Source organism: Lipotes vexillifer, unplaced genomic scaffold, assembly GCF_000442215.2.
Source record: "Lipotes vexillifer unplaced genomic scaffold, Lipotes_vexillifer_v1.1 scaffold926, whole genome shotgun sequence".
Lineage (NCBI taxonomy): Eukaryota > Metazoa > Chordata > Mammalia > Artiodactyla > Lipotidae > Lipotes > Lipotes vexillifer.
The window spans coordinates 2,644,944-2,654,310 of record NW_006798085.1 but is presented as its reverse complement, the minus strand read 5'-3'; positions in this window follow the sequence as shown (position 1 = coordinate 2,654,310).

Below are 9,367 nucleotides of genomic sequence, written 5' to 3'. Positions count from 1 at the left end.
AGGGAAAGAAGTTTAGATTGTTTATTTTAGATTTTTCTTGTTTCTTTCAGTAGGATTGTATTGCTATTAACATACCTTATAGAACTGCTTTTGCTGCACCCCATAGGTTTTGGCTCATCGTGTTTTCATTGGTATTTTTCTCTAGGTATTTTTTGATTTTCTCTTTGATTTCTTCAGTGATCTCTTGGTTATTTAGTAGCATATTGTTTAGCCTCCATGTGTTTGCATTTTTTAGTTTTCTTCCTGTAATTGATATCTAGTCTCATAGCGTTGTGGTCAGAAAAGATGCTTGATATGATTTCAATTTTCTTAAATTTACCAAGACTTGATATGTGACCAAAGCTGCGATCTGTCCTGGAGAATGTTCCATGTGCACTTGAGAAGAAAATATAGTCTGATGTTTTTGGATGGACTGTCCTATAAATGTCCGTTAAGTCTGTCTTGTCTATTGTGTCATTTAAAACTTGTGTTTCCTTATTTATTTTCTGTCTGGATTATCTGTCCATTTGTGTAAGTGGGGTGTTAAAATCCCCCTCTACTATTGTGTTACTGTCAATTTCCCCTTTTATTGTCATTAGCATTTGCCTTATGTATTGTGGTGCTCCTATGTTGGGTACATAAATATTTATCATTGTTATTTTTCTTTTTGGATTGATGCCTTGATCATTATGTAGTGTCCTTCCTTGTCTCTTGTAACCCTCTTTATTTTAAAGTCTATTTTCTGCAATATGAGTATTGCTACTCCAGCTTTCTTGTGATTTCCATTTGCATGGAATATCTGTTTCCATCCCCTCGTTTTCAGTCTCTATGGGTCCCTAGGTTTGAAGTGGGTTTCTTGCACACAACATATATATGGATCTTGTTTTTGTATCCATTCAGCCAGTCTGCTTCTTTTGCTTGGAGCACTTAACTCATTTACATTCAAGGTGGTCTGTTTGTGCTGAATTGTCTTAGCTTTTGTTTTTCTGTAAAGCTTTTGATTTCTCAGTCGAATCTGATTGAGATCCTTGCTGGGTATACTGATTTTTGTTGTAGGTTTTTCCCTTTCTGCACGTTAAATATATCCTGCCACTGCCTTCTGGCCTGCAGAATTCTGCTGAGAAATCAGCCAATGACCTTATGGGGATTCCCTTGTATGTTATTTGTTGCTTTTCCCTTGCTGCTTTTAATATTTTTATGTTGATTTTAATTTTTGTTAGTCTGATTAATGTGTGTCTTTGTGTGTTTCTCCTAAGGTTTATGCTGTATGGGAATCTCTGCACTTCCTGGACTTGGGTGGCTATCTTCTTTCCCAGGTTAGGGAAATTTTTGACTATAACCTCTTCAAATAATTTCTCAGACACTTTCTCTTTTTATTCTTCTTCTGGGACATCTATAATTTGAATTTTCATGCGTTTAATGTTACAGATGTCTCTGAGACTGTCCTCAATTCTTTTTATTCTTTTTTTCTTTATTCTGCTCTGTGGCAGTTATTTCCACCATTCTCTCTTCCAGCTCACTTATTCATTTTTCTGCCTCAGTTATTCTGCTATTAATTCCTTCTAGAGTATTTTAAATTTCAGTTATTATGTTGTTCTTCACTGTTTGCTCTTTAGTTCTTCTATGTCCTTGTTAAACATTTCTTGTATTTTCTCCATTCTGTTTCCAAGATTTTGGATCATCTTTACTATCTTTACTCTGAATTCCTTTTCAGGTAGACTGCCTGTTTTCTCTTCATTTATTTTGCTTTTTAGGACTTTACCCCACTCCTTTGTATGTAATATATATATATATATATATATATATATATATATATATATATATATATATATATAAAGGTTTTTTTTCTTTGGTATGCAGGCCTCTCACTGTTGTGGCCTCTCCCATCTCGGAGCACAGGCTCCGGACACGCAGGCTCATCGGGCATGGCTCATGGGCCTAGCCACTACGCAGCATGTGGGATCTTCCTGGACCAGTGCATGAACCCGTGTCCCCTGCATCAGCAGGCAGACTTTTAACCACTGCACCACCAGGGAAGCCCTGTAACATATATTTTTGTCGTCTCATTGTTTTTGATGGGTGGAGCTGTATTCATGTCATACTGGTTGTTTGGCCTGAGGCGTCCAGCCCTGGAGTTTCCAGGCAGTTCAGTAGAGCCGGGTCTTGGTGCCGTGATGAGTACCTCTGGGAGGCCTCACTCCAATTAATATTCCCTGGGGCCTGAGGTTGTTTGTTACTTCAGTGCTTTGGACTCAGCTCTCCCACCACAGGAACTTAGGCCCAAACCCTGGCCTGGGAACCAAGATCCCGTAAGCCATGCAGCACAGCAAAAGAAAAGAATAAAAAGGAGGTGTACAATAACTAAGAATAAGAAACAAAATAAAATTAGAATGATAAAACCTATACTATGAAAAATAAAAATATAATTGAAACAACAAGTTGCTGGTGTTCCTCCTTTTCCCTTAGATGTCTGTGGTCCCCCACCAGTGCCTGGTAGGTGCCCTAGTTGTGTGGAGATGAGAACTCTGCATCCTTCCAGTCTGCCATCTTGACTCCATCCCCTGTATTTAATTTTTGATAGTTTGATTAATATGTGTCTTGGTGTACTTCTCCTTGGGTTTATCCTGTATGGGACTCTCTGCACTTCCTGGACTTGAGTGACTATATCCTTTCCCATGTTAAGGAAGTTTTTGACTATAATCTCTTCAAATATTTTCTCTGACCCTTTCTTTTTCTCTTCTTCTGGGACTCCTATAATTCGAATGTTGGTGTGTTTAATGTTGTCCCAGAGTCTCTGAGACTGTCCTCAATTCTTTTCATTCTTTTTTCCTTATTCTGCTCCTTGGAAGTTAAGTTATTTTCGTTATTTATCTTCCAGATCACTTATCCATTCTTCTGCCTCAGTTATTATGCTATTGATTCCTTCTAGAGTATTTTAAAATTTCATTTATTGTGTTGTTCATCACTGTTTGTTTGCTCTTTAGTTCTTCTAGGTTCTTGTTAAACGTTTCTTGTATTTTCTCCATTCTATTTCTGAGATTTTTGGACAATCTTTACTAACATTACTCTGAATACTTTTTCAGGTAGACTGCATATTTCCTCTTCATTTGTTTGGTCTGGAGGGTTTTTACCCTGCTCCTTCATCTGCTGCATATTTCTCTGTCTTCTCATTTTGTTTAACTTAGTGTGTTTTGGGTCTCCTTTGCAGCAGAGTCATAGTTCCTCTTACTTCTGGTGTCTGCCCCCAGTGGGTGATGTTGGTCCAATGGCTTGTGTAGGCTTCCTCATGGGGGGGACTGGTTCCTGTGTTCTGGTGGGTGGAGCTGGATCTTGTCCCTTTGATGGGCAGGGCTGTGTTTGGTGGTGTGTCTTGGGGTGTCTGTGAGCTTAGTATGGCTTTAGGCAGCCTGTCTGCTAATGGGTGGGGTTGTTTTCCTGTCTTGCTAGTTGTTTGGTGTGAGGTGTCAGAACTAGAGCTTTTTGGTCATTGGGTGGAGGAGGGTCTTAGTGTTGAGATGGGGACCTCTTGTACAGCTCTTGCCAATTAATATTCTGTGGGGCTGGGAGTTTTCTGGTGGTCCAATGTTCTGGACTCAGTTCTCCCACCTTGGAGACTCAGGGCTGACCCCTAGCTGGAGCACCAAGACGCTGAAAGCCTCCCAGCATGGAAGAAAAGGAAGAAAAAAAAGAGAAACAACTAGAAAAACGAAGAGACACATCCCGAAGACGAACAGTAAAAGCAAAACTAAACAGACAAATCACACAAAGAAACACAAACATACACTCACAGAAAGAAAAAAGAAGAGAAAACAAAAAAGAGGAGGGCAACCAAACCAATAAACAAACCCCCAAAATAAAACTAACACTAAAAACTACACTAACAAAAACATAAAACCAAAACCAAATCAAACGCAGAAGCAAACTAGAAAAAAGGCAAACAGAAAGCATAAAACAAACACACAAAAATGATCAACAAAAACATGTAAAGACAAAAGAAAAATACAAAACAACAAAAGTAAAAATAGAAAAATATAGAATATAGCTAAAAATAAGATAAAAACATGTAAAACAAAGGAAAAAAAACAAAAACAAGGAAAAAACAATATAACAAAAAAGTCCAGTAGAAATAAGAAGAAAATAAAATAAAAATATATTAAACATAAAAGCATAAAAAAGAAAAGAAAAAGTAAATAAAAAATTAAAAGCATAATAAAAAAAGAATAGAACAAAATGAAAAAAAAGTGGTAAAAATAATAATATTTTCCTGCTGCCTCTGCTGTCAGTGTCCTTGCCCCCACAGTGAGCCACAGCCAATCCTTGCCTATCCAGGAAGTCCTCCAATACTTCTAGGTAGGTCTCTGGACCTGCTGTGGGCTCTGTGGGGCCAGCTCAGACTCTGAGCTGGCCTTACTACTTCACGTACCTCCCCCCAAAGTCCACAGTTGCCCCCAAAGTCCACAGCCTCAATTGTGGGAACACTTGTTTATTCAGATATTCCACAGATGCAGGGTTTACCAAACTGACTGCAGGCAGGGGCTTAATCCTCTGCTCCTGTCGCTGCATGGAGAATTTTCCCTTCCTCTACTTTGGTCACACAGCCCCTGGGGTTCAGCTTTGGTTTTGGCCCTGCCTCTGCATGTGGGCTGCCCTCAGGCATCTGTTCCCCGCCCAGGCAAGAAGGGAGTGAAAGTGGCAGCTGATTAGGGCTCACTTGCTCACTCAGGCCAAGGAGAAGGAGGGATACGGCAGTCACAATTGGGATGTGTGCAGAGTGCCTGCAGCAGCAGAGGCTGGCATGAAGTTACAACAGCCTAGGCATGCTGTGCTTTCTCCCGGGAAGTTGTCCCCAGATTATGGGACCCTTGGCAGTGGCGGACTGTGCAGGATCCTGGAAAGGTGTGGGCAGTGACCTGTGCTTACCCCCAGGACCCTTGGTGGCAGTAGCAACAGCCTGTGCACCCGTCTTTGGGGTCTGAGATAACAGCCATGGCTCATGCCTGCCTCTGGAGCTCACGTAGGCAGTGCCCTGCCATCTGTCAGCACACAGAGCAGGAAGCTCCTATGGTGGGCCCACCCCTCTCCTCACGCACCCCAAGACAATGGTCTCTTGCCTCTCTGGCAGGCCCAGACTTCTTCCTGGACTCCCTCCTGGCTAAGTGGCATGCTATCCCCCTCAGGCTGTCTTCATGCAGCCAACCCCGGTCCTCTCCCTGGGGTCCAACCTCCGAAGCCTGAGCCTCAGCACCCAGCCCCCACCCACCCCAGCAGGCGAGCAGACAAACATCTCAGGCTGGTGAGAGCTAGTCAGCACCAATCCTCTGTGCGAGAATCTCTCTGCTTTCCCTCTGAACCCTTGTTGCTGCTCTCTCCTCTGAGGCTCAGAGGCTCCACCCCCCCGTCCCCACCAGTGAGGGGGCTTCCTAGTGTGTGGAAACATTTCCTCCTACACAGCTCCCTCCCAGAGATGCAGGTCTAGTCCCTATTCTTTTATCTCTGTTTTTTCTTTTGCTCTACCCAGGTTTGTAGGGAGTTTCTTGCCTTTTGGGAAGTCTGAGGTTTTCTGACAGCATTCAGTAGGTGTTCTGTAGGGGTTGTTCCACATGTAGATGCATTTTTTATGTATTTGTGGGGAGAGAGGCGATCTCCACATCTTACTCCTCCACCATATTGAAGGTCTCTCAGTACTATTTTTAAAATTTTACTATTTTATTTTATTTTGTTTGCTTCCCCTGTTTTTTATTATAGTGTTTTATTTTTCTTGGCTTCTTAATTATTAAGTAATATTTTCTAGAATTCCATTTGATTTATCTTTAGTGTTTTTGAATGTATACTTTTGTATAGACATTTTTAGTGCTGGCTCTATATATTACATTGTATATATTTAAGTTAGCACAGGCTTTTGGTGTTGACATTATACCAATTTTAATGAAGTCCCTTTAAATCTCTTTACCCTCCCTCATTTATATTATACTTGTCTTAAATATTTCCTTACATATATTGAGAACCTCACCAAATCATTAAATCATGAAACATTCAGTAATTAAACACAATTCAACCATCAATCACACATTAGAAAATACAAGAGGAAAAAAAAATTCTATCATATATATCCATATTTTCACTTTCCCATTTCTTCTTTCTTCCTTCCTGATATTCCAAGATTTCTTCATTTATCATATCCTTTTTGTTTAGAAAACTGTCTCTAGCAATTCTTTAAGGGTAAGTTTCCTGGTGAATATTCTCTTAGTTTTCCATAATCTGAGAATATCTCAATTTCCCCTTCATTCCTGAAGGATAGTTTTGCTGCAGATAGAATTTATGTTTGCCAGTTCTTTTCCTTCAACACTTGAAAAATGTTACCCCACTTAATTCTGGTTTCCAAGATTTCTAATGAGAAATCTGTTGCCATTCCAATCATTTTCCTTTTACAGGTAAGGTGTCATTTCTTTCCCTCTGCTATCAAGATTTTTCTTTGTCTTTAGTTTTCAGAAGTTTAACTATGATGTGTCTTCATGTCTTAATCTGCTTGAGCTGCCATGACAAAATACTGTAGACTGGTTTAAGCAACAGAAATTAATTTTCTTATGCTTCTGGAAACTGGAAGTCTGAGGTCAGGGTGCCAACATGGTGAGGTTGTGGTGAGAGTTCTCTTCCTGGCATATAGATGGCCACCTTCTTGCTAAGTGCTCAGATGGCCTTTCCTCAGTGTGTGTGTGTGTGTGTGTGTGTTTATGGGGAATATGAGAAAGAGAGAGAGAGAGAGAGAGAGAGAGAGAGAGAGAGAGAGAGAGAGAGTTCTCACTCTTTCTCTTCTTATAAAGCTACCAATCCCATCAGATTATGACCCCTCTCTTTTTTTTTTTTTTTTTTTTTTTTTTTAATATTAGACTTTTTTTTTTTTTTTTCTTGCGTTATGCGGGCCTCTCACTGTCGTGGCCTCTCCCATTTGCGGAGCACAGGCTCCGGACGCGCAGGCTCAGTGGCCATGGCTCACGGGCCCAGCCGCTCCGCGGCATGTGGGATCTTCCCGAAACGGGGCACGAACCCGCGTCTCCTGCATCGGCAGGCGGACTCCCAACCACTGCGCCACCAGGGAGGCCCCTCTCTTATGACCTCATTTGAACTTAATTACCTCCTAAGAAGCCTATCTCCAAATATAGTTACAGTGGAGGTTAGGACTTCAACATACGAATTTTGAGAAGACAAAATTCCATTCATAGCCAGGTTTTTTTTTTTTCATTACTAACTCAATCACTTTGTTATAGTTCTGCTCAGATTTTCTGTTTATTCTTCAGCTGTTTTTGGTAGTTTGTGTCTTTGTAGGAATTTGTCTATTTCATCTAAGTTATGTATTTTTTGGGCATACAGTTGTTCATAGTATTCCCTTATAATCCTTTTTATTTGTGTAAGACTGGTAGTAATGTCCTCTCTTTCATGTCTGATTCAAATAATTTTAGTTTCTCTCTCTTTCTCTCTCTCTCTCTCTCTCTCTCTCTCTCTCTCTCTCTCTCTCGTCTGTCTAGTAAAATGTCTGTCAATACTTTTGGTGTTTGTAAAGGATCAACTTTAGGATTTTCTGATATTTTTCTACTGTTTTTATATTTTCTATAACATTTATTTCCTATCTAATCTTTATTATTTTCTTCCTCTGTTGGACAGGGGTTAGTTTGCTCTTCTTTTTCCAGTTTCCTAAGGTGGAAATTTAGATTATGGATTTGCATTCTTTATTTTTTTAATATAGATTTGTATAGCTAAAAATTTCCCTCTAAGCACTGCTTTAGCTTCATTTCGTGCTATAGACTGAATATTTCTGTCCTCTCAAAATGTATATGTTGAAATCCTAACCGTCAGTGTGATGGTATTTAGGATGTGGGACCTTTGGGAGGTGATTAGGTCATGAGGGTGGAGCCCTCAATAATGCTATTAGTGTCCTTGTAAAAGAAACCCCAGAGAGGATATCTTATAAGTTTTGTCCTTTTTTTTTCATGCATCTCAAAGATTTTTTCTCATTTCTCTTATGATTTATTCTTTGGTACATTGGTTATTTGGAACCATGTTACTTAATTTGCACATATTTATGTGCTTCCCAAAGTTCTTTCTGTAAATTTCATTCTATTGTGGTTATAGAATATGCTATGTATGATTTCTATACTTTTAAATTTATTGAGACTTTTTATATCATAACATTATGATCTATCCTGGTGAATGTTCCATGTGCACTTGAGATAAACCTGTATTCTGCTGTTGCTCTATGGAGTGTTCTCTAAGATGTATAGCTGGCATATAGTATTATTCAAGTCTTCTATGGTCTTGGTGCTCTTCTTTCTAGTTGTTCTATATGGAATTGCAAGTGGATCATTGAAATCTCCAACAGGTATTGTTGAAATGTCTATTTCTTCAATTCTATCAGTTTTTGTTTCATGCATTTTTGGGACTTCATTTTTAGGTTCATATATGTTTATAATAATTAAATCTTCTTGATAGATTAACTCTTTTTTTATCACTGTAAAATATTTGTCTTTAGTAACAATTTTTGTCTCCTGTAGCTTGTTTGATATTAACATAGCCACTCCAGCTCTCTTTTGCTTGCTCTTTGTATGGTGTATCTTTTTCAACACTTTACTTTCAATTTATATGTGTTTTGGGGCAAAGAATATATCTCTTATAAACAGCACATAGTTGCATTATGTTTCTCTTTATCCATTCTGTAATCTCTGCCTTTGATTGAAGTGTTTTAATCATTTACATTCAATGTAAGTACTGATAAGGTAGGATTTACATCTGTCATTTTGCAATTTTTTTCTTATGTGTCTTGTGTGTGTTTTTGTGGATCTAGTCTTCCATTACTGTCTTCTTTTATATTAAATATATATTTTCAGTGTACTATTTTAATTCCTTTGTAATCACTTTTACTATAGTTTTGGGCTATTTTCTTACTTTTTTTCCCTGGGGATTATAGTTCCATCTTACCTTAAAACAATGTATTATAGGTTAATATCTACTTAACTTTAATAGTATACAAAAATGTTACTCCTGTAGAGACTAGAGCTCCAACTCTGTTCTGCCCCTTCCATTGGCTGCCAGGCTTCTGGTTTCACTGTGATAATAGGCTGTCGGTTTTCATGCTACTGTGGAACTGGGAAGGGGGTATGGCAATACGGCAAGTTAAAATGTGACAGAAGGGGAGCTTCCCTGGAGTCGAAGTGGTTGAGAGTCCACCTGCCGATGCAGGGGACAAGGGTTCGTGCCCCAGTCCGGGAAGATCTCACATGCCATGGAGCGGCTAGGCCCGTGAGCCATGGCTGCTGACCCTGCGCATCTGGAGCCTGTGCTCTGCAATGGGAGAGGCCACAACAGTGAGAGTCCCGCGTACTGCAAAAAAAAAAAA